Source organism: Crocodylus siamensis, chromosome 4 (assembly GCF_052110815.1).
Source record: "Crocodylus siamensis isolate JL-2025a chromosome 4, ASM5211081v1, whole genome shotgun sequence".
Taxonomy (NCBI): domain Eukaryota; kingdom Metazoa; phylum Chordata; order Crocodylia; family Crocodylidae; genus Crocodylus; species Crocodylus siamensis.
Window position 1 is genome coordinate 102771099 of NC_143398.1, and position 26058 is coordinate 102797156.

The window sequence follows — 26058 nt, forward strand, 5'->3', positions numbered from 1 at the left end:
GAGACTCCTTGAGTTCCTGGGGTCCCGCGTTGATGAGGGCTCCGCCACCCCTACACCCTCGCCCGTACCACCAGGTGATGACCGCCGATCTGGGCGGTTAACGTGTTAACATAACAGTCCCAAAGGTCCAAAAATGAAACGCAAAGAAAACAAAAAGATTATGGCCAGGGATTCCCTGGAGTGTGTAGACTGCTTCAGTCCTCCGCAGATGTCCTCCAATATTACCCTGTCTGCCATGGGTTGAACCCCTTTCCTAACTCCCCTTGTGCCCTTCCGTCCTCACTAGGGCTTCCTGAAGCCATTCACCCTTTATGGCTTCACAGTCAGGGATTGCCCTTATATTACAGTTTATACGGTACCGGGCTCCTGCCGGGTGCCAGCCGCTCCCAGCCGCTTCAAACAGTTCACGGCCTTGCCGGGCCCGCTGCCCGGGCTCAAAAACCCTGCCGGGGCTTACCCTTACCCCAGAAGGTCCTGCCGTGCCGCAGGACAGCTTGCATCCGTCCGAGTGTACTCCTGCCCGCTTCAGCTCCTCCGCTGTCTGCTTCCTCTTCCGCCGTCCTCCTGTCTGATGCCAGCGCCTCCTTTATGCCGGCCTTGGCCGTCTCGGCTCCTTCCTCCTCCATACACCTGGAAGAGGGGAGTTTCGACCCAGAGTTCTGGTCTCATGCGTGAGGTATCAGCACGACTGCGCCGGGGCAGGGAGCCTCGGAGCCCGCCGGCTCCTACTCTCCCTCACAAGTATCCCGGGTGGTGTCTGGCATCGGTGTCTTCTCCGGTTCTGCTTTCTCTCCCCCACCACCTTCCCCAGTGGTCCACTTTATCCTCACCAGCCAGTGATTTGCCGACGACATCACTGGCCGGCTTCAGCTGGAGGAAGGCGCAGCTTATAACCTGCATGGATTTCTTTCCTTGCTCCAGCTGTGCCGCGGGTCCTGTTGCCAGTAAGTATTTTTCTTGTGTTATACTTGTGTTTACTTCTCTTTTTATGTGTGGTTCCCATCCCAGGGGGTCTGTGTTTATTGTTTGGGGTCCTTTCCACCACTCTTCCCTGGGACACTATCCTAACAGCCCCAGTGGAGTCAAATACATATAGGCTTAAGAAGTGTTTGGACGCTTATCTTGTTGGGATCTTTTGACCCTAGCTGACTTCCTGTCTTTGGGGCAGGGCGCTGGACTTGATGATCTCCTGAGGTCCGTTCCAGTCCTCATGTGAAATCTATGAAATTGAGTTGAAAAAACTTTCCTGGGCAATCATAAGAGTATTATACATCAAGTTCAAGTTTTTAGAACTTAATGGATGCTAAGTAGGTTGGGATTATTATTATTTTTTTTTAAAGTGCTGTCATCCTAGAGTAGATTTGCAAAGTTTTTGGAATGAATAGGAGCACCATTTGCATTTATTGTCTTGTACCACTACACAAATCTAGTCAGAAGAGATAAGGAGGATTGTTTAAAATATTAACATGTATCAAATAATTTTCCAGCTACAAAGTCTGGAAATGATTAAAGCTTTGATTACTCCTCATAATTAGTTATTAAGAGCAACAGCACAGTTGTGTTAAAGAAGCTGGAAACTGGAAGTAGAACACTGTGAATGACAGAGTGCAATTAGCAAGCCTGATAAACTAACACAGTGTTGAAAGATAAGGTCAATGTAGTTTGAACAAAAAGGGTCTAGGTTCCTGTATTTCTTTGATTAACAAGAATAACATAGTGCAGTATAGTCCTGGCATCAGAATTTCAATAGAACTCAGCATTCAGGAGCTCACATGTGGACATAAATGTGGGCAGGGCCAGCCCACAATTTTTGGGGGCCCCCAGCAAGATATAGTTTTGGGGCCCCCTGATGTGAAGAAGCAGGTGGCGTCGGCTGTGTTGTGCGGGGAGGTGGGGGTGGCGAGCAGCTGAAGAAGTTGATGGTGGCAGCGGCAACATGGAGTTGTGGCAACAACCCCCCACTTTTCATCGGCACTGATTTGAAGCATTCACAGCTGCAAGGGGCCCCTCGGCTGCGGTGCTCCCTGCGACTACAGGTTCCACAGGATAGGACGGGTCAGCCCTGAATGTGGGTGCAGATTTTTAAAGTATCTCAGCTCCCATTCAGATACTGAAATGAAGTAGACAGATTTTACAACTGGTTCCTCAGCTGGTATAAGCTGATGCAAACTCCATGGAGTTTGCTAGTTAGGAGTTTGCCCCAGAGGTATTTGGAAAGCCTTAATTTGAAGCAGTATACACTGTGAGCTTGCTAGATGGCGCTAGGATTGTATGGTATTGGTGTACAAGTAGACATTTCAGGCTGTCCTGGTGAGAGGTGCCTAGAAGAAAACAGACTGGTTTTGCGGTGCTGCAGCTCTATTTGCAGTGTCTAACTCACCTCACCAAATTTGGGCAACAGAATGACTGTGGTTTGATACTATTTGTCAAGTCCGTCTTCCAAAGCACTATAGAATTACCTGCCAGTGGCTGTCATTACCAATGGCATTTGCTCTGTGCTTCTTTGTCAGATTGTTGTCACTAACCCAGCAACTATGAGGCAGTGTTTACAACATACATCTCAGTTTCTCAGGATAATGAGATTTTTAGCAATGTAGCTGCTGCTTAACATTGCTGCTCTGTAAGAAAACAGAGAGAATAAAGTGCGAAATGTATTTAATCTTCCATTAGAAAGTACATTGCATACCTCAGTCCTGCCCTTGAGGAATGTCAGGGAATGGCAAACTATGCTTGTTCTGTGGCTAGAGAACTTTAATCTCAAAAGCTGACATAGTTTGATACTATTCACATGAATTTGTTACTGCTGAAAAGATTTAAAACATATATAGAAATACTTAAAAGAAATCACAATATTGAAGAATTGCAATAGGATTTCATTATTAAAATGTTAGCTAACTTGTAGATTTTTTTTAAAGTTATGAAAATGTGGAAATACAATGTTACTATCTTTATTATTGATAGCACCATATATTTAATATTAAAAATGCCAGCCATGTCTTTCAGATGAAGCTGAATCTCATCCAATACTGACAAGTGCTATCAGACATGCTTCTGCAGTTGTTTGCTTGATCATGATGTATGAGATAAACAACTCATTATACATGTTGTGAAGCAGATGAGAGACAAAAGTAAAGTTATAGTCACAAGCGTGGCTGATGAGCTGGAGGCTTTGAAAACAGTGGACATGTCTACCTCCAATGTGAGGTACTAAATTAATGTGCATTAGACTGTGCTAATGCACAGTATCAGTAACACATTTGCATGTTTTTTTAGTGAGGCTTAATGCACAGTAGACTATTTTAATGAGTATTAGCATAATGTCATGGTTTTTTATATGACACTTTAATACACAGTAAAATACTCTACTGTTCATTAAAGTGCATGTGTAAATCAGTGTTAAGTGATTTAAGTCAGACTTGCACTAAACAGTGGGCCAAAGTAATTAAATTCACCAATGTTATTATTTCAGTGGAAGTGTCTCATTTCAATGGGGTATCAAAGGTACTTATAAAGATCTTATGCACTGGAGAAAAAAAGTTGCAAATTCAAGCAGATTATGTAACTTTTGCAGAAGCTGGTAAGCAGACTAGCCTCGGAGCATGATGTAAAGTACATTCAATTCGGTTCTTTGCAACTGCAAAATTGCTTTATTATTTTTCCATAGTCAAAATGAGAGTGAAATCTAAGAGCTGGCATTTTCGTAGAGGTGCCTTGAAGTCTAAAAAGGTTGAGAACAACTGGCTTAGACAAATGATGTGCTGCTGGTAGCCAGCATGGGGGAGGTCAGGCTGTTAAACAGTTATCACTAGGTGTCACTTTAAACAGAAGGAATAACAAATATTTGAAGCAAATTTTATAGCATGATATGCAACCAAGTAAAACAGGTATTAGCTAGAACCTGTCAGTAATGTGTGGGCTGGACTTTTTTGTTTTTCTTGTTGATAACTGGGGTGAAGACTTGTATTAAATTACTGTTATGCCAGTAAGTAATTGTGTAGGGTCCATGTTTTAGAGAAATACCTGACCATCTCCAAGGACAGTTTTGATCATTCTTATTACTTCAGTTTATTTCTGTCTTCCAGCTTTCCCTGCCAAATGCCTTTGGCCATTTATCAGAGAAAATAAGTATCTCTGCATTTTCTGATGTTTTTGTTGGCAGATGGCAAAAACATCTATGAATTTAGGGTGCTTACAGAAGTTACATTTTTTTTGTAAGATGAGGCCCCTGAAAGCACTCTACACAATAGCCATAACATAACATTCACAGCTGCAGACCACTTTTAAAATGGCCGAGCATGTGAAAATCTAAACTTTGTCCGATGAAGTATTAGACAGGGGCACTCTAAGGCAGAGAGCCTTAGGGAACCTGTGTTCAGGTTTCCTGTGAGGGTTAATTTTGAGCAATTCTACCTGCATCTCATGTGGCTATGTGGATTGGACTGGTGCTCACTGAAATAATAACTTTTGTGAGTGTGACAGGGGGCCATCCCCAGGCCTGTCCAGTGTTGGCCCGACCCTCTGTTTCTGGGCTAACCACCCACCTTTCTCTCCTGCCATGCCTTGATGAAACAATAATTATGATGTTAGGTGGGAGGCTGCCCATTTACTACCCCTACACCAGGGATTGCTATCCACTGCTCCAAACCTTCCCTACAGGGTAGCCCATGCCTTGCAGATGGTATGTAAAGACTAGCCCTTTTAATTCTGATTTGGCCTTGAGCAGCCTCAGGTTCACTGTAGCCCCGTCTCTGTACCTTTTCCAGTGCTGGGGTTCTACACAGTAGTGTGCCCCCCTATGAAGGCTCCTCGTCCCCAGTAGCCCCAGCCCAGTCTACCGGTTAAAACAACAGCATAAATACGAGCCCCTGAGCTATAATATAATATGAATAATACAAGCCACACTTTGCCTCTTTAAAACCCCAAACTGCTCCTTGAGTAATGAGTGCCTCCCATCCCTGGGTACCTTGTAGATTCCTGGAGCCTCACTAGCCATGTAAACAGTCTATCTGGCAGTCACAGTGTTCCTGGGTAGTTCTTCCCGGCAGGAGCTCCTTCCCTTGGCAGCTTGCCAGAGAACTAACTCCTGCCAACCTCAGCCCTGGGGCTTATATGTGCCCAGAGCCCTATCTCTTTCTGGTCACCTGACTGGGTTGTGTGGCTGGGCTTTTAACCCCTGCCCTCCTGGTTCTTGGTGTTTCTAAAGACTCTGGCTTTAAAGGGGCTGCCCTGACTCCTAGTAATGGGGCTAGGGTTCCCTGTTACAGTGAACACCAGCCCAGCCCTGCCTCTGGGGCTGTAATAGAGAGGAGACAGAAAACCTCTGTCTCCTTGTGCAGTGAGGGAGGGAGAAAGATGAGGGAAGGGACACCCCTTGCCACATGTGCCCCTCCCAGCTACCCCTGTTGGGGTTCTGGGTGAAGCTAGGCTTGGCCTGCGAGGCAGGGGGGCCTCTGTTTCCCCCTGGCCCACCCCAGCTCTGGGCTTTGCAGCCTCTGCTGTCAAGGCAATCATGCGGGGGGTGGGGATGGGGGAAGGGAGCCTCCCCTGTTGTGCCGCTGTCAGGATGCTCGCATAGTGGGTGGAGGGAGTTGGGGAAGAGAGCCCACCTGTCATGCATACCCCCCCCACCGCAGCTACCCCTGCTGGGGTTTTGCGGGGAGCCAGGCTGGGCCTGCACAGCAGAGGGGTCCCTTCCTTGCCTACCCCCCACATGAGCATCTTGACAGCGGTAGCCTTATGGCTGCTGTGCCTGAAGCTGGGGTGGGCAGAGGCATGAAACACCCTCCCTTGCCTTATAGGCCTGGCCTGGCTACCCCTGCTAGGGTCTTGGGAGGAGCTGGGCTGGGCCTGTGAGGCAGAGGGGCCTAATTTCTCCTCCGCCCAACTTCCCTCCAGCTCCAGGTGCAGCAGCCTCTGCTGCTGTCAAGATGCTTGTGGGGGGCGGGGGAGAGGGAGGAAAGGGAGGCCTCCCTACCACGTGGGCCCAGCCCAGCTCCTCCCAAGACCCCAGCAGGGGTAGCTGAGGAGGGCACGCATGGCAGCAGGGGTTTCCTTCCCCCACTCCCTGCTCCCCGCATAAGCATCTTGACAGCGGCAACCTTGTGGCTGCCATGCCTGGAGCTCGGGCGGGGGTGGGGAACAGAGTCCCTCACCGCTTTGGCTCAGTCTGGTTCCCCACAAGACCCCAGCAGGGATAGTTGGAGGGGCCTGCATGGCAGGGGGATCTTTCCCTCCTTCCTCTCACCTAGCCACTGTTGCCAGTTGCCAGCTGTGTGTGAAGTGCCATGAGTTAGAGTGCCTCCCCAAGAGGCTGCTTGTACTTATGTCCTCACATGCCCTCTCTTGTCTATTGCATTAGTCAGTTAGAAGGGTTGACTCATATTGTGTGTTACTGACCTGAAATATTACATATTTTTATAGAAGCAAGTAATATTTCCTGCTTCCTTGGGCTGTGGACAAATGAACAAATTGCAAAAGTTAAATGGGGCAGGGGCCTACCATGGAGCAATTGACTCACAATAATTGTTTGTGTGCCTGCTCTTACCAGGACAGTGTAGTCCTCAGTAAAATAGGGATAAATTAACACAGTTCAATTTTCACTTATTGCAGGGTAGCAGCAGGCCCACAAACAATTAATTCATGGGCACAGTGGGGACCTTGTCCATGATGATTAATATGGCTTTCCTAGAACAGGTGGGAAGTGAACAGGGTTGGGGGAGGAAAGGGTGAAGTTTTGTTATTACCACCCATACATTTGCTTAAATAGTAAATTAATCCTCGCTGGCCAGACAGTGGGTGTAGGCCACTAATAAACCACTGCCCTTAGGAACAAAGATGAAGCAGGAAGCACTGACGCAATAGCAAGTGCCTGAGTCATACCTCCTAGGGCTGTACCCAGGATGATATGGCTTTCGTTCTACCTCTCATTCAAGGTTGTGCCTAAGATCACAGTACAGCCCAAAAAATGTCTTATTGCAGGCAGAGTAACTTTCACTTTTTTGTTAAACATTAATGTTTTGCACAGACATGTCTTAAAACTTACTCTTTTTGGGAAATACAGCTGGTCTAAAAGGAGAGTACAGTGTGTGCTGACATGAATCATTTTGACTGCAGTATGAATCTGGAAACAACTATGGCAACAAACATGCTTTTCAGAATGCAAAGCAGCATAGGAAAAGCTATGTCTTGAAATAGGACTGATGTGGAAAGGATTTTCTTATGACCAGAATGTGCAAAATATTCTGGGACTTCTACCATTGAATGACTTACAAAGACTCCAGTACAGTAGAGTAAAAAGAGTATGAGGGTATGAGCAAGAGCAAAAAACTGGTAAACAGGTACATCAGACTAGCCGAACGCTTTCAGGTCATCCAGACAAACATTATTTTTGTGTCCCTTAAATATTTGCATAATATCTGTTAGGTTAATTTGGGCTGATATTCATTGTCAAGTGATCTCTGCAGTATCAGATACTCACTGTCATTTTACCAGCTGTGCTAGGTATCAAAAACCTGATCCAGTATAAAAATTCAGTAAAATATATATAAAAAAAGAAGTCTTATGCTTGCATTCTGATAAATCTGTGACTCTTGCCCTGTTTGAATCACTAGATCTGACTGCCTACACTTCAGTCAACCCTGACACTAGGTACTTGACATTTTTTACTGTTTCCTGGCTCCAATCTATAAAATTCATAAACAGTTATAGGAGAAGGGACTGGAACCCAAGTCCTCCATTCCCAGGTAAGTGCCATTATGGTGTGGTCTCATTTCGGCATGCATACTCTCTGGCCCAGGGATTCTTTAAGTAGGCACACCAGAACAGCTTGATAGTGCCTTTATCCTCCACCCCAGAACAGTGCTTAGTTTGTTGGTTAGGACAGTCTTGTGGAAGATATGGGTTTGGTCCTCTGAGGGGGAAAAAGAATGAACAGATGTTGGGTTTCACATCCTCAATTCGTAATAACTAGTAAACTAGAAAAATGAACTGTTCCAAACAGGAGATTTTACCACACCTTCAAGTCTCCTATGAAATATGAACTTTCATTCTACCTAGGAGAACTTTTACAATATTTTCTCTTATGCCTGAAGAAGGGTGCCTGTGCCTGAAACTTGCAAATAAAGACTTTTTTTTTTTTCCAAACAACTAGTTGTTCTAATAAATAATAAAGATATCACCTCTATCATGAGTTCTGATTCCTTTTACATTCTAAATTAGTGCTCTAACTACCGAGCTATTGGCATTTCAAATCATACTTCTTCTTCTTCCTCTTTTTCTTCAAGAAAGGGCTTGGACACCTACCTTAAGTTGAAGGTTTAAGTCTGTGCATCTTGAGTGATACATCGTTATGGAAGGGGGAAGTAGGCAAAATCCCAGCCAGTATTTTAGACATCCACATATCCTCAGCTTTTCCTATTGGGTATTTTAGTCAGCTCCCTGCTCAACATGTGGATTCCATCCTTGAGCAGCTAACTGTCCAGGGCTGGGGCAGAAGTTACACATAAATTGGTCTAAGTGATCAGAAACGGGTTTAAACTTGTAACAGAACAGAAGCTCAGTGCACATAAACTAGTTTCAAAATGGCTGAAACTGGTTTATGATAAATCAGTTTGAATATAGCATCAGACTTAACTGATTTGGATCAAACCAGTTTATAAAACTTCTGTCTCAGACCCATGTATTTTAGAAGGAACCAAAGCACATAGATCAGGACTGTGGATTATTCTTCCTGTAGTTAAATCCCTTTGTAGATCTAGCCCTCAGTCACTTGCTGGCTTTATAATCACTTTCTCTGGCCTCAGCAGTCTCTGGTCACAAGCATTCTGGTCCTTAAAGGGGAAGGCTACCCTGGTGCAGTGATTTCTTCTTTTTTCTGGAGTCTTGTCTGCTTTCTTAAATAAAGTGTCCAAGGAAGTTTGGACAGATGTTCTCCAGGGGAGATGAGTGATGCAGCGAACTTGTTCACTGGCATGGCGTTGCATTGGATCAAGTGGTCTAAGTCAAAACTGATGTCATAAAGTTGAAACAGGGTGTCAATTTATAAATGTAAGTGCAAAACATTGTAACTTGAAACTTTGTAAGTCCAGGACTGCCTGTATTACATATTGGTGAAAATATGATTAGTTAACTGTGTTACAGGGCAGGGACCCAGGAGCGGCTGTGATTTCTTCTGGCGCCCCCTACCGTGCCAAGTTGTCTGTCAAGCACCCTCGTTCTCGCCCACCACGTCTTTGATGGTATCTGTATTCTAAGGGAGGCTGCCTTCTTGTCCCCCTGGACACGGTGCTCTTATTTATCCTGGTCCCTGTTCTGTGTAGAGTGATTTGGTGCACCCAGTCCTATGGGCTGTGCATGGCTCCTAACACCCCTAATACCATGCCCCAAACCTCTCAGATGTACCGGACATTGTTGGGTCAACTTAATATTGCCCGCGTCCTTGCGGACGTCCTCTGGGCCCATCTCTCTCCAAGCTCGCACCCTCTCCGGGGCCTCTCCGTACGCTTGCCCTCTCTGGGCTTCTCTCTGGGCTCGCGCCCTCTCTGGGGCTCCTCTGTATGCTCGCTTTCTCCGGGGCTTCTCTGCTCACGCCCTCTCCGGGGCTTCTCCGTATGCTCGCGCCCTCTCTGGGTTCTTATTCCTGCACGTCCTCACTGGGCTTCTATTCTTGTGCGTCCCCTTTGGACTATTTGCCTATGCACCCTCACGGGCACTCCCTAGCTTTTCCCGCAGCTGCTGCCCGCCCTGGGCCTTTTCCTCGCAGTCTGTATACGATCACCCTCCCTGGGGTTTTTCCCGCACAACACTGCCCACTGGGCCTTGCTCGTGCTCACGCCCGCACTGGGGCCTGTCTCCGCGATTGCGCCGCCCGCACTGGGGCCTGTCTCCGCGATCGCGCCGCCCGCACTGGGGCCTTGCCTCACGGCTCCCACAATTGAGGCTCAGATGGCCGTAGCCATGCCTGGCCTCCAGACCCCCTTCTCGGGTCCTATGCCCCACTGGGGCTTCCCACAATTGGGCTCAGGCGGCCTTGGCCTTACCTGGCCCTTCAGTCCACTGAACCCCCTTCTCAGGGTTGGGGTCAGTGCACCCCCTGACTACTGTTCTCTCACTGGCACCAGGAACCCCCATGCTACTGGGGAGCTCCTATGAGACCTCCTCCAACCCCTACAGCTTCACCCAGTCCTCCGGTATTAACAACAAACAAGCAAACAAACAGAATAACACAAGCCCATCGGCTGTAACTCAAATGAAGCCTCCTGGCTGAAACATGACCCTAAATCATCTGGTAGTTTATCTTCTCAAATCCCTAGCAGGGTTTCCTCCACCCGATCTCCTCACATGGGAGCTGATTCAGGCCCTCGGCTTCTATAGGCTGCAGTGCTTCAACAGTGCTCCTTCACCCTTCGATGTTAAACTGGGGAACTACCTGCTTCCACAGAGCTCCTACTCTCTCAGCTGCCAGAGGAGAACTGCCTATGGCCTCAGCCTGGGCTGTTTATATAGACCAGGCCCTGCCCCCTCCTGGTCAGCTGACCCTTGTGGTTGCCCCAGCAACCAACACCTGTCCTTCTCTAGGAGCAGGCACTTCAGTACACTGCGACACACCTCCCCCCTTAAGTTTATAACCCTCTAGGAGCAGGGCATGGGAGGGTCCTGCGACAAACTGATTCCTAGGAGCTGGGATGTTTTGAAGCTTTCACAGTTGCTTGTTTTAATTTTTTAAGAGCTTGACATGGCAAGATGTTGAATACTTGGAGGTTCTCAACTCAGACTGGTTTCAGTGAATATTTAGGGTGGGCAGACCTTTAACGCACAGTTCCTTTTCACTTTTTTAGGGTACAACCTTAGAGAATTTTATGTAATTAGAAGAAACCTTTGAATAAACTTGGTTATTTATTTCTTGTTATGCATAATACATAGCACTCCTCTGGTGTTTTACCTGTTCCAAATGTTGAGGAAGTGCTCATGAATTAATGCTCAAAACCACTCTGTGATTAGGTAAATCAGTAATCCTCATTTCACAAATTGAGACACGGACTGAGGAGTGACATGACTTGTCCCAAATCCCACAGTGGGATTTTTGTTATAGAGTCATCACTTCTTCTTGAGATTCATAGATTCGGAAATGTAGAGTTGGAAGGGACCTAAGTAGGTCATCAAGTCCGACCCCCTGCCCTGGGCAGGAGAGAATACTGGGCTATTTGACCCCAGCTAGATAATTGTCAAGCCTCCTCTTAAAGCCCCCAAGGTAGGAGCCAGCACCACTTCCCATGGAAGTTGGTAACAGATCCTAGCTGCCCTGACTGTGAAGCAGTGCCTTCTGATGTCTAGTCTGAACCTACTCTTAAACAACTTATGGTTGTTATTTCTTGTTACTCTGGGAGATGCTTGGAGGAACAGGGTCTCTCCCATTCTCCGCTGGTCCCCTCTGGTAAGTTTATAGATGGCCATCAGATAGCCTTTTCTTGTAAAGGCTGAACAGGTTCAGGTCCTGTAGCCTCTCTTCGTAGGGTCTGCCCTGCTGTCCCCAGATCATGTGAGTGGCCCTCCTTTGGACCTTCTCGATGCTGTCCACATCCCTCCTAAAGTGCGGTGCCTGGAACTGGACACAGTACTCCAATTGCGGCCTGACCAATGTCACATAGAGGGGGAGGATCACCTCCTTGGCCCTGCTCGTGATGCATCTGTGGATGCATGACAAGGTGCGGTTAGCCTTATTGACTGCATCCCCACACTGGTGGCCCATGTTCATTTTGGAATCAATCATGACTCCAAGATCTCTTTCAGCCACTGTGCTTTCGAGAAGGGAATTCGCCTGCCTATATATATGTTGCCAATTCTTACTGCTCAAGTGCAGTACCCTGCACTTGTCAGTATTGAATCCCATCCTATTCTGATTCGCCCACCCCTGTAACTGGATGGTGAATTCCAGTAGCCAATGATCACTGTCGCCCAGGTGGTCAAGAACCTGGAGTCTACTCACCAGGTCATTGTCTGTGGCCAGTACCAGGTCCAGCAGGGCATTCCCTCTGGTGGGACTATGCACCTTCTGGGTTAAGTGGAGGTCCTGTATCTCAGCAAGGAACCTTTGTGAGCAGTCCAACCTGGCTGACTGCTCCTCCCAGCATGTGTCTGGGTAATTTAGATCACCCATGATGACTACATCCCTTGCCTTAAGTGCCTCTGCAAGCTGACCTGAGAATTCGCGGTCCAGCTATTTCCCTTGGTTGAGTGGTCTGTAGTAGACCCTCCACCATTGAGTCCCTTTCCCCACAACCCCCCTGTATTCTGACCCAGAGCACTTCAGCCTGCCCCTCCTCTGACCCCATCCTGTTAGTTGAGGATGTGTATTGCTCTTTGATGTAGAGCGTCACAACCCCACCTTTCCTCCCCGTTCTATCCCGCCTGTATAGATAATTCAGAGTGCTAAGAATGTTTCTTATCAGAAAGGGGCTACTTCCAGAAGCTTAGTTTTTCATTCTGTAAGTTCCTAGGAACAAAGATAAACAACATCAATTGTGTATGAATGCATTGCAGCAGTTGCTATCACACCTCCCATCATTTAATGGCATGCAATAGTAGCTGAGATCCTGGCATTATTTTCTGACCTAGGAAGAAAAAAGAAAACCATGGGGAAAAAACAAAAACAAAAAAACAAAAAAAACAAAAACAAACCCAAAACAAAACAAAAAAAAAAACGGTTCTCCCTGTGTAGTAACTGTTGATAAATTACTTTTTGACTGCTACGTCTGTTTAATCCATATTCATCAATAAGAGTAAATGGAAGTTAGGACCCTTGTCTTCAGCTAATATAAAATTTGTATAGGTTAGTTGAAATCAATAAGTCAGTAGAGCTGAGCGTCTGGCCCAAGATTTGCAATCTTTAATGACTAAGTAATATTTATATATGTAAATGCTGTTACAGAAGAGAGCAGAATAACTTAGCAAACAAGAGAACAAACAGGAGGAACAAATTATTTTACAAAAATCCATGCACTATTAAAATAAATTATAAAGGTATAAAGCAAACACCTCCTAAACAATATTTCAGCTTAGCCTGCTAAATGCCTGCCCAGAAAGCAAGGACATACAGTGTCCAGGCGTGTGAGTGTCAAAGAGGAGGGAGTTCCAGAGCTGAGTGGGGACTACAGAGAATGACCTCTCACATGTTTTTGCCAAGCAAACTTGCCACATTGGTGATACTTAGAGGAGGTTCCTTTTGGCTAATTTTAGGGGTTGTAATGGGATATAATGGAGAAGGTGGTCCCTTAGGTATATAAGGCTCAGACAATTTAGGACCTTATAAGTCAAAAGCAGCACTTTAAATTGTGCCCAGAAAGCTACCGAGAGCCAGCACAGACTCCAAAGCATTGCAGTTACGTGCTCCTGGTAACCCAGTCCCCATAAAGAAGCTGGGCTACTGCATACTGTACCTCATGCACTTCGTCATCAAGGGTGGCTCCATATAGAGCACATTTCAGTAGCCTGGCTTCAAGGTTATGAAGATATGGGTGCTGGTGGCCAGCTCAAAATCTGAAAGGAAGTGTCATAGCTTTAATGGATCTGGTGAAAGACTTTCCTATTCATTGTCACCACCTGGAGATATAGGTGCAGCAGAGAATTCAGGACCACCCAAAGGCTGCAAACCTGTGTGATAAGGGGAGGCTGAACCCCATGAATGGTAGGTGTCCCAATTTTTTCCAGGTAAAGGGAATGCCCTGAGGTGACAATGAGTTCTTGCTCATCAACCCCCTCTGGGACCTTTCTGCTAGGAAACAGCGAAACCAATTTAGAGTGGTCCTGGAAATACCCAACATTAAAGCTTTATCAGCAACTCATGGTCAACTGTATCAAAGGCTGCCAGAAGATGCTGTACAGCAGATCAGCAGGGTACCATTTACGCTGTTGAACTCCAAACAAAGACTGACAACCAAGGTCATGAATGCAATCATGCACAGGGCAAAAGCCAGACCAACAGGGGTCCAGGAATCAGATCACATCCAGATGGACCTGAGGCTGTTGGGTGACCTTCAGTGACCTTCTCTAAAAAGGGGAGTTTAGAGAGTGAGCAATAGCTGGCTAGGGAGTCAGTGTCAAGTGATGGTTTACTGAGCATGGACCAGGCAATTGTAGACTTAACATCCAGCACCCTTCCCTCTTGAAGGGAGGTACTGACAACCCCGCCAGCAGTGGTCCCACTCTCCCTTAACTAGCTTTTACAAGCTGGCAAGGGATGGGTTCAATTTATACTTGCTTGCATCCTCTTAAGCACATCCTTTGTACCAAAAGTGGCAGTCCTCAAGTCCTGCTGAACACAGATGACTTTGTCACAAGGTAGGTGGGTAAACTTTAGCACCTTTTGTGAACTTGCTGAGAGCTTATACTTTGCAAAATTTGGCATGGGCTGCTTTTAAATTTCCAGACACATATAGTCCTGTACCAAAATGTGCAGCTTTATGAAGCAAATAACTTAAGATGGCAAGTTCTACCCTAGGCCATAATTTCAAAGTAGCATGTGAGTTCATTCTCATTATCTTACCTCACTAGACAGTAGTTGCATTTATAGAAAGAATAAAGCTATATTGCTGTGTCTAGTGAAGGCCATTTTATGAGGGGCATTGAAGCAAAAGCTGTACTAATGGAGTGTCTGAGGTGTTCTTTTAATATCTGTTTTTTCCAAGGCTGAGAAATGGTGAATGATTTCACATCAAGACAATTCATGGAATTACAATAAAGTTAACAGAAGTTCTCTGCACAAAATTTTCTGGACACAGAAAGCATCAGCACTGAAGCTTACTTAAGAACAGGAATAAATTGTAAGGATGAGAATTGTGATATATTTTAAGGTTCAAACAGAAAATAGAGCAATGGGAATACATTTTTAAACAGACGTTTTACAGGAAGACGTAAGTCACAATGAGTGATTTTCATTTACATTATGACCTTGTCTATATGAAATTGCACAGATGTAACTTTAGGTGTGGATTTAGTAGTTCTGTCTAACAGGATCAAACACCAATGTGGATACTCTCATATTGACATGCTGTACAAATCGATTTCTGGCTTGGGCTAGGTCAGTTAAAGTAGTCTTGATTGACACCAAGGTCTGAAACAAATGTTACATTTGTTCCTGGATAAGTTGTGTCTGTGTTCGTTCCAGAACAAAGCCACTGGATGCACATGTGCACCCACTCTGCTCCCAAGCCCCAACTACCGGGGGCTAGGGCAAAACGCAGCTTTTAAAATAATTGCTGTTGTGAGGGAGTGGGGCCTAGGAGCGGCCGTGAGCTTCCTAGCGCCCCCTACCGTCACGTTAGGGTGGACTAGGCACCCTCAAATCCTCGCCCGCCACGACTTTGCCGTTTAATAGGTTAAACGTGAGGCTGCCTTTGTTCCCCTAGTGAACGGTATGTGTGTTCTTGCCCTTACTCCAAATGGGGCGCCTCTGTGCGCCCCTCCCTCAAGGGCTACGCGTGCCTCCAAACCTCCCCTTTAGCACGCCCCAAGCCTCGCAGCTGTTCCGTGGGACGTTGTACAGTCCCCTGCCCCTCAGGTGCTCCCTCCCTGGCACCCTGGGCTCGTTGCCCACCTGGCGCCCCCTGGGCCGGGCTCCTACCCACCCGCCTGTTACCGGTGCCCCAGGCCTGTCTCTCTGCTGTCCGGCTCCTACCGGCACCCCTGGGCCTGGCATGTCGCCGCCACCCTAGCTCCTACTATTCACTCCAATGTTCTGCTACTGGTAAATATCAAGTTGGGCTCAGGCGGCCGGAGCCCTACCTGGCCTCCCCAACCCTACTGGGTCTTTATCAATCAGAGCCTGCCCCCCTCTGGGGCCTGTGCCGCGCCTCTCGCGCCCACCGCCCCACTCTGGGGCCTGTGCCGCGCCTCTCGCGCCCGCCGCCCCACTCTGGGGCCTGTGCCGCGCCTCTCGCGGCTGGGGCTACAACCCCCACTCAGCGAGTGCCCTCCTGGCACTCCTTATGCTGTGCCCGCTGTGGCACTGTGCCCCTAATGGGCACCGGGAACCCCCAACCTTCTGGGGAGCCCCCGTGAAGCCTCCTCTCTCCCCTACAGCCTCACCCAGTCCTCCGGTGTAACTGTAGCACAATGCAATCCACCTGGCTTCAACACAAAACACAGAGCCTCCTGCTCACAACAAATACTGAGCCCCCACCAGGGCCTCCAACCCTACCTTTTGTCAAGGGGCTCTCATCCCCGGCATCATCACAGCCAGTCAGCACCACAAGGCTGCCACTACCAATTCAGGCTGCTCAGCTCAGCCGCAGAGCTCCTGCTCCTGCAGCTACCAGAAGGGAACTGCTACTGGGCCCAGGCCTCAGTTGTTATAAAGGGCCCGGCCCTGCCCCCTTCCGGTCACCTGACCAGCTGGTTGGCCTGGCAACCCACAGCTGCCCTGCCCTGATGATTGGCAGCTCTGACAACCCTCACCTGAGCTGCCCTGGTGACTGGCAGCTCACCTCTTCTTCATCTCAGGCACGGAGCACCCCAGTGCCTCCATGACATCCCTCCCCCCTTAAGTTCTCGGCTTACCGGGGGATGGGATCTTTCTGCTGCTCCGTGAGATATTCCCTCGCTGGGGGACATTCCGTTGGGGCTTCCTCTTCTCAGGCTCTCAGCAGCATCTAATTTGGTGGCGGAGGTTTTTAGGCGCCCCCAACTCGCCTTTTACCCAGAGGTGCATCGTGTGGGACTTACTGGGGTTTACCCGCCACAGGTAGCCCCCCCACATTAGCTACCCCTGGTAAATTGCCTACCAGGCCCGCTGCTCTTCCGCCTGCTCGTTGCGATCTCCCTTCTCTTCTCGGACCCCCAAGTCCTTCCTTCTGGGTCATTCTCCAGGGCTCTCTTCTCCTCTTATCCTCCTGGATGTCTTGAAGTTTGCCCCATATTGCCCACTTACATCTCTGGGCCTTTTGGGCATCCTCTTGTTAGAAATATTATTAAAAATGCATTATCAATAGCAGATTTAGAAAAAAAAGAAAAACACAGCTGCTACCCATCCTTGTCTCCTTAATGGGAGAGGGAAGGGGGGGGGTGGAAATTGAAGGGAAAAGCCACCAAAAGGCCCTTTGTACTAAGGCATCACCCCCTCTCTGTCCTGCAAATTTACTATCTCTTTGTCACACTAAATCACACTTTCTTTTATGGCCCCAAATTCCTAAGGCTAAGATAAGAGCAAATGCCATTTTTTGCCTTCAGGTTGAACTTTGAGTAATCCTGAATCCCATCCACGCACGCGTGATAGCCTAATGCATATTAAGCCTACCCGCCCCGCATACTTAAGTAGTTAATTATAATGCACATGGGACGTATGAAGCGACATGTTTACATATATGTTTGTATGAACCGGAAATGAGTTGTAAAAATTCCTTCTTCTGCACACGTGGTCAGGAGAGAGGGGATAAAAGCCTGCTAATGATTATGCTCGGGGGCAGAGGGACTTGATCTTTTGTCTTCTCCCTCTGACCCTATTTGCAAATATATACCTTTTGTATTGCTAATAAAGTGTGTCTGAAGCTGAAAGGTTTTTTTTTCCACCTCCCGAGAAACGAACCACGATCTTTTTAATTCAACACTCTCTCTTCCAAAATTCGACCCGGCCCTGGCCCGTGTATCTTCCTCTAGACGAAGGCCACTTTTCCTACCTCCACCTCTATACGATTCCTGAGGGTCTTCCACGTAACCCTTTCAGGAATACCGGCCATGTATAAATATGGCCTTTTTTCAAACACTGGCCCACACCCCGCTGAGCGGTTTTCCCTGCTTATACCAGGAGGCTGGACTCCCTTTTCCTTCTGGGTTGCTCTCACTCTCCTGGTCCTGACCCCCGTCTTCTGGTTGTCTCGGGTTGCCAGCGAGACTCCCTGCACGCCACCCTTGCCCTGTGACTGGATGGTCGTCGCTAGCTGTGGTTCTGAGGGGCCCAGACCCCGTGATTGGGTGACCGGCCGTTGGGTCCACCTCTGTTCCCGGTACTCAAGAAGGATCGACTGGGTCACCTGGAGCAGGGCTTCTAACTTCTCCTCAAGTGGGTGCTCCACCCTGGTGTCCTTCCCCCGCAGCCCGAATTCCATTTCTCCCTTAGGGACTGCATGGGGTTTGGTCCCAGGGAGCTCTTTCTCCTTTAGCCCTTGTGCCAGTGCCGCCTGGAATTCCCCCACGCGGGCCTCAGTTTGTCTTAAAACTGCCATAAGTGAACCCCTCTCCTGGAGTTCCAATTCAGTGACCTCTAGGTAGCCTTTTAACTGCCTCTCCAGAGTTTCCAGCTTACTCCTGAGGCTAGCTGGGGTCCCTAGGGTCTGTACTCCCTGATCTGTAAGGTTCTCTGTCTTTTCTCTCCTGACCACCGAGAACTGGGGAGATTCCCCAGTTGTTTGAGTACCTTTCTCCTTTTTGTTCTCCACCTCTGGGAACTGTGGAGCTTCCCTGATCGTCTGGCTGCCTACCTCAGAGAACTTCCGATCATCCTTCTCAAGCCTCTGCAGCTCCTCCCTCAGGGCTTGTAATTGCTGGTGCAGCTGCTCTTGCTCTGCAATGAGGGCTGTTATCTTACCCTGACTCTCTGCTAGGAGAGCCTCCTGTGTTTGGGTCTGATCTTCGAAATGGTCCCTTACTATCTGCAGACTCTGCACTTGCCCCTTCAGCTTGTCATTCTCCTTCTTGCAGCCCGTGAATTCTCTTTCTAGGGCTTGCGGGGCCCCTCCAGCTCCTCCATATAGGCCTTCATCTTTTCTAGCTGTTGTTCCCACACTTTCCTAGACTCCTCGGTTTGAACATGATTCAGGCTTAACTCCTCCTGGAACTGGTCCACAATCTGTTCAGACCCCAAGCACCTCTCTCGCCAATGCTCCCGGTCCTTCCTGAGGTCCTGTATCTGCTCCCCTTGAGCTTGGAGCTCCTTCCGTAAGGTCGCTATAAGGTCCCTCGAGACCTCCAATTTCAGCTGTAAGTCCCGTTGCTCCCGCATGGGGATTTTTCCAGCCTCAAGAGCCTGGTCCCTCCAGTTCCCCAGCTCCGCCTGCATGTGGCACAGCCTGTACTCCCTGTCTTGGCTCCTTTTCATTTCACTGGCCACCATCCGTTCTACCCTTGCAGTCCGCTCTGCCTCGCTAGCTATGAGGCGTCTAATTTCTTTCACCGCCCCGCCCTTTCTACCTGTCGACAAGTGTCGCTCGAGGGTAGCTGATTTCGCCTCAGCACTTTCCCTCTGTTCCTTTTCCAGTTCTAGCTCCTGCTCGAGCCGAACTATTTGTTCCTGGGTCTCCTCCATTCTCAACTGCCACAGAAGTTCCGCTGACCCCTGGTCTTCCATGACCCCTCCCTGGGCTATCCCTTCCCAAACTGGGTCTACTTGCTCCAGGGCCTCAACCTTCCCACAGCAGCCTGAGCAATGGGTATCCATGCCCACTCCTACATCCAGTGTTGCCCTAATTTCCTGGGTTTGTTTCCCCTCTATAGGGTCACAGGTTCTACCCCCGTGTATGGCCAAATTCCTGGCCAATGCACCAGTTGTGAGGGAGTGGGGCCTAGGAGCGGCCGTGAACTTTCTAACGCCCCCTACCGTCATGATAGGGTGGACTAGGCACCCTCGAATCCTCGCCCGCCATGACTTTGCTGTTTAATAGGTTAAATGGGAGGCTACCTTTGTTCCCCTAGTGAACGGTATGTGTGTTCTTGCCCCTACTCCAAATGGGGTGCCTCTGTGTGCCCCTCCCTCAAGGGGTATGCGTGCCTCCAAACCTCCCCTTTAGCACACCCCAAGCCTCGCAGCTGTTTCGTGGGACGTTGTACAGTCCCCTGCCCCTCAGGTGCTCCCTCCCTGGCACCCTGGGCTCGTCGCCCGCCTGGCGCCCCCTGGGCCGGGCTCCTACCCACTGGCCTGTTACCGGTGCCCCAGGCCTGTCTCTCCACTGTCTGGCTCCTACTGGCACCCCTGGGCCTGGCGCGTTGCTGCTGCCCTGTTACTGGCGCCCGTGGGCTTGGGGCGTCGCCGCCGCCCTGTTACTGGCGCGTCGCCGCCGCCCTGTTCCCAGCGCCCCTGGGCCTGGCACATCGCCGCTGCCCTAGCTCCTACTATTCACTCCAATGTCCTGCTACTGGTAAATATCGAGTTGGGCTCAGGCGGCCGGAGCCTTACCTGGCCTCCCCGACCCTACTGGGTCTTTACCAAGAATACCGGGTTGGGCTCAGGCAGCTGGAGCCTTACCTGGCCTCCCCGACCCTACTGGGTCTTTATCAATCAGAGCCTGCCCCCCTCTGGGGCCTGTGCCGCGCCTCTCGCGCCCGCCGCCCCACTCTGGGGCCTGTGCCGCGCCTCTCGCGGCTGGGGCTACAACCCCCACTCAGCAAGCGCCCTCCTGGCACTCCTTATGCTGTGCCCGCTGTGGCACTGTGCCCCTAATGGGCACCGGGAACCCCCAACCTCCTGGGAAGCCCCCGTGAGGCCTCCTCTCTCCCCTACAGCCTCACCCAGTCCTCCGGTGTAACTGTAGCACAATGCAATCCACCTGGCTTCAACACAAAACACAGAGCCTCCTGCTCACAACACAAATACTGAGCCCCCACCAGGGCCTCCAACCCTACCTTTCGTCAAGGGGCTCTCATCCCTGGCATTATTGCAGCCAGTCAGCACCACAAGTCTGCCACAACCAATTCAGGCTGCTCTGCTCAGCCCAGCCCAGCCCAGCCCAGCCCAGCCCAGCCCAGCCCAGCCACAGAGCTCCTACTCCTACTCCTGCGGCTGCCAGAAGGGAACTGCTACTGGGCCCAGGCCTCAGTTGTTATAAAGGGCCCGGCCCTGCCCCCTTCCAGTCACCTGACCAGCTGGTTGGCCTGGCAACCCACAGCTGCCCTGCCCTGATGATTGGCAGCTCTGACAACCCTCACCTGAGCTGCCCTGGTGACTGGCAGCTCACCTCTTCTTCATCTCAGGCACGGAGCACCCCAGTGCCTCCGTGACAGCTGTGTACACATATCACTCATCTAATCAGGATTTAGTGAGCAGCTGAATGGAGTGCTGCTTTTCTGCCATTGATTCAACAATACAATCCTAGACTAACTGTACAGGTGTTCTTTGCAAAATCCCAGTTTAAACTGTTACTACCTTGTCACAGAGCACTTAGGTGCCCTGCGCCTGAAAACAGAAATGGCTCAAGAGAGATCCCTAGTGGTGAGAAGGGGGAGGCGCAGCTGCCAATCACCAGGGCAACACAGGTGCTGGTTGCTGGGGCAACCAGCAAAACCTGCTGACAGGAAGGGGCAGGGCTTAGCCCTTCTTAAGCCCAGGCAGGAGGCCAGGAGGGCAGTTCCGCTCTGGCAGCCAAGGATGGGGGAGGATTGACTGCATGAGCTTCCCCTGGTTGCTGCCATGGGTTGGAGTATTTTCCCGGTAGAGATTGTATGTCATGTTGACCAGACAGTTTAGTTTTATATTATAGCCCAGGGGCTTTGTGTTTTGTGTTTACTGTTTGACCGGAGGACCGGGTGAGGCTATCAGGGGTTGGAGGAAGCCTTATAGGGACTCCGCGGTAGCATGGGGGTCCTGGTGCCAGAGAGGGCGCAGCATCTTGGGGGTGCGTTTGGCCCCAGCCCAGAGTGAAGAGGGGCAGTGTGGAGCCCCGAGTAAGAGGGGGCAGCGAGGTACCCCAGTGAAGTAATGGAGAGGGCCAAATTACAACAAGGCCCAGGTCAGAAATCCTGTTGGCACCATCTGCGAGGCTTGGGCTGTGGTGTGCAGCATCTTGGGGCTGCATTTGGCCCCAGCCCCGAGTGAGAGGGGGCAGCGCGGAGGCCCGAGTGAGAGGGGGGCAGTGAGGAGCCCCAGTGAACTAAAGGAGAGGGCCAAATCACAACAACATTAGCTTCCCACTAATTACATCACTCAACCAATTAAAATCAAGGCATGGCAGGCGAGTAAGCAGGCGGCTGGCTCATAACAGGAGGGTGAAGTCACGTCTATAAAGACTCCTGTAGTGATGCTCCTGTCATAATGGTGCATTGGCCGGGAAAGGTTTATGCGGCAGTATGCATTATAAGATGCTGGTTTGCCAGTATGAAGAAGAGAACCCTTGGGTCTACATGGAGAGACGAGAACGGACGTGAACCCCCGGCCCAGAGTCAGGAAAACAAGATTTGGGTTGATCACACCAAACGGTACAAGGCCCACAGGATCAACCAGAGGGACAACAAAAGGTGGAAGCACCTGACCTGACCTGGCCCAACAATGTGGGTAGGAATGTGTGGCTACATAGCCCGAGTTGGCTGTGAGGCGGGAGATGAGCTGCCCACACTGGTGGTAGAAGTAACCATAGAGGGAAAAAGAGTAGTGGCTATGCTGGACTCGGGCTCAGTGCATACAGGGGTGCGGAGCGATGTGTTACTGGCAACGGAGATAAGAGTGGATCGTGTGAGGGTGCAGTGTTGGTGCGGGGCCCCCTCAATTTTGACAGGATGAGGGTCACCCTACGAGTAGGCAATACGACCCGCCGGATGCTAGTGGGGGTCACAGAACATTTACCCTACCTAGTAGTATTGGGCTGTGACTGGCTGGAGTAGTTAGAAGAAATAGTGGGTGTGAGGCGCAAAGAGACTGCAGAGGGTTTCATGGGTGAAACTGAGCAACCACCTCCTGAAAAGGGAGCGGGACAGAGGGTGGATATCGCCCATTTGGGAGAAGACGAACACTTTCAACTGGAGCAGAGTCGAGAGACGGACTTTTGGTGGGCACTGGAGGAACACCTTGCTCGATGAAACGATAAGGTATTGAGGCTGGAACTGATGAGAACAACCCCAAGGTTCGAGGTAAGGAACGGCCTCCTATACCAGATCGAGCAAGGGAAGCCAGAAGGAGAGGAGGTTGCTTAGCTGTTGGTCCTGCGGCGGTATCGACGAGCTTTGTTGAAGGTGGCTCATGAGCTCCCCATGGGCGGGCATCTAGGCCAGGATAAGACATTCGAGCAAGGTTTTATTGGCCAGGTATGGTGGGGGAAGTCGCAACATATTGCGCTTCATGTCCTGTCTGTCAAAAAGCAAACCCAAGGCTGCCCGCAAAAGCTCCTTTAGTTCTGATGCCTCTGGTAGAGGTTCCCTTTGAGACGGTGGCGGTAGACATTGTCGGGCCGCTTCCCCGAAGTAGCACGGGAAACCAGTACCTGGAAGCTGTGCCAATGAGGAGAGTGTCTGCGCCAAAGGTGGCGAATGAGCTCTTGAAGATATTCTCCCGGGTAGGACTTCCTAAAGAACTACTGACCAATCAGGGAATGAACTTTACATCATGTGTGTTTAAGGCAGCGAGTAAAGCCTTGGGGATTAAACAGCTGAAGATGGCCGTGTATCATCCCCAAACAGACTGGCTTGTGGAACATTTTAATCAGACGTTGAAGCAGATGCTGAAAAAGTTTGTGGTTGAGAGCCCTCAAAGTTGGGACAGAATGATACCTCCTTTGTTGTTTGCAGTAAGAGAGGCACCCCAGGCCTCCACCGGGTTCTCACCTTTTGAATTATTATATGGCTGGCAACCAAGGGGAATCCTGGATCTGATTAAAGAGAGGTGGAAAGAACAACAGAGTAACGACCAGAACATCATCCAATATGTGATCCAACTTTTGGGAACGCCTTGAAGCGGATCGGAACATGGTCTTAGGAAACCTCAGAGAAGCCCAGCAATGGCAAGCAAGACACTACAACCAAGGCACCCAGGAAAGGAAGTTTGATGTGGCGGACCACATGTTGGTCCTATTGCCGGACAGTGAGAGTAAGTTACTTGCCCAGTGGCAGGGACCCTATGAAATCACATGCCGAGTGGGGCCTGTAGACTACGAGGAATACCAGATAGATAAGCAAAAAAAGAAGCAAGTATACCACGTTGTCCCCGACGGGCCTTCTTGTGTTGCTCCTGGGAGCTCTGCCCTCCTGGTTGGTGGCTACTCCCCGTCCGGACCTATTTGTTACTGTGGGTGCTCGTTCTCCCACATTGCCAACCCCGCTCTCGCCTGCCACAACTTGTTGTTTCCCAGTGGGGCGGGGCTAGTTCACGGGTCCCTCTGTGGCCCAGGATTGGTCCGCCGGTTGCACATGGGGCTCTGCCACCCCTACACCCCGGCCTCACACCACCTATGGGCTCCACTTCCCCGTGCCTGCTCTGTGCTGCTTCTGCAGGCTTCTCACATGGCTTTTGTACTCGATCCCACAATCTGTGGGATACTCCTACCTTAATGTCGACCACTTCACAGTAGCCTGCACTGGTGCCTCAGTTGCACCCTCTATAGACCCCATGCCACAAGCCCTTCACCCGGTGCGACACTCCCCACTTGGAGTTACTGATGTCCTAACTACCTTGCTGACCTTCCACCAGATCCCTATTAGCCTGAATGGTGGGGGAAGGGATTCACCTTAGTTGCTCTCTGGCTGCCCCACTCCTGTTCTTTTAACCGATGTCCGCTGGTCTTGGCGGCGATCCCGCCCTCATCTCCCTCCAGCCAGGTGGTCCTCGGTCCTTCGCCCCTCTTCGGCGTGGCCCGCACCTACCGTCTCGGAATTTACTTTGGGGTCCTCGGAATCTTCCTGGGTCGTCCCGATCTTCAGTCGCTCACCTGATCTGTTGCTTCTGGGTCAATCTGCTGGCGTCCCCGGCGTCGGGCTTCCATTCTGGGTCGCTGCTCCATCCGGCATGCCGGCTCGGCATTGCCTGTCTCGGGGATCCTGCGCCGTCGCTGGCCCTAACCGCTGCTTGATCCCCGGGCTATCCTCCGGAGCGGCAGTCGCCATTTTTAAATCCCCCGGCCAGCATCTGAAGCTGCCGTCAGCTGCTGGCCGCAGCTGTACGAAGATGCGGCTAACGAGCCGCGCTGGTTCTCCCTCCGGCTCTGCATCTCTCCTGTCCTGGGCTTCAGGTAAGTGTCCCTTGTTACCTCGGCCCCGGGGACACACGTCAATATGTTAAAGAAGTAGGAGGACTGGGAGTGTATGTACTTAGCCCCTCATCCCGAGGAAGTAGAGTTGGGACCCACGTTAACAAAAGAAAGTGGACCGGGTGACGTAGAACTGGCCCCGCGCCTGTCAGAAGAACAGAGGAGACAGGCTGCCGAGCTAGTCAAGGAATTCGAAGATGTATTCCAGGGAACCCCGGGGGAAGCTCACGGTGTGGTACACCGGATAAAAACTCCTCCGGGCCAGGTGATATGTAAGAATTGGAGACGGATCCCCCAGCGACTCGAGGGCCAGATAAAAATGGAGCTGGCAATGATGTGGGAGCAAGGTATAATATGCGAGTCCTACAGCGAGTCCCCCATCGTAGTGGTACCTAAGTCCGATGGAAAAATCTGGCTCTGCCTCAATTATCGGGAAGTAAATGCAGTGGCCAAGTTTGACGCTTATCCAATGCCCAGAGTGGACGAGCTGGTGGAAAACATTGGGCAGACTCACTACATTTCCACTTTAGGCCTGACAAAGGGTTACTGGCAGATCCCAGTGGCACCCGAAGATCAGGAAAAAACAGCATTTGCCACCCCATGGGAACTCTTCCAGTTCTGAGGCATGCCGTTTGGGTTGCATGGAGCTGCGGCTACATTCCAGTGTTTAATGGACAGAGTGTTGTCTCCCCATGGGGGTTACACCGCAGCGTATATTGATGATATTATTTTATATACTGAGAGCTAGGATGAACACCTCGCCATGCTGAGAGCAGTAGTTCAAGCCTTGAGAAGAGTGGGGTTGACAGCCAATCCCAGAAAATGTACAATAGGAAAGGAAGAAACGCAATACCTGGGGTTCCTAGTAGGAAGTGGGAAGGTGAGCAAAGTGGAGGCATTGCGGAGGTATCAGGTGCCCTGTACCAAAAGACAAGCAAGGGCCTTCTTGGGGCTGGCCAGTTATTATAGGAAATTTGTACCTCACTTTGCAGATGTGGCTGTATTGTTAACGGAGATGATAAAGGCAGGGGCTCCCACCAAAGTAAGATGGACACCGGAGGCAAAAAAGGCGTTCTGAGCGGTGAAGGATGCGCTATGCCTGCAACCACTTTTGTATACACCTGATTTT

At 50.0% G+C, this 26058-nt stretch overlaps 1 protein-coding gene across 1 annotated transcript in view; it reads left to right on the plus strand.

Annotated features, from left to right (window-relative positions):
- Positions 1–399: 399 nt before the first annotated feature.
- Positions 400–26058, plus strand: part of LOC149866259 (endogenous retrovirus group 3 member 1 Env polyprotein-like) — a 42222-nt gene continuing 16563 nt past the window's right edge. Inside the window, exon 1 of the mRNA XM_090041092.1 lies at positions 400–944. The gene's annotated coding sequence lies outside the window, so the exon portion shown is untranslated. The remainder of the gene's footprint in view (positions 945–26058) is intronic.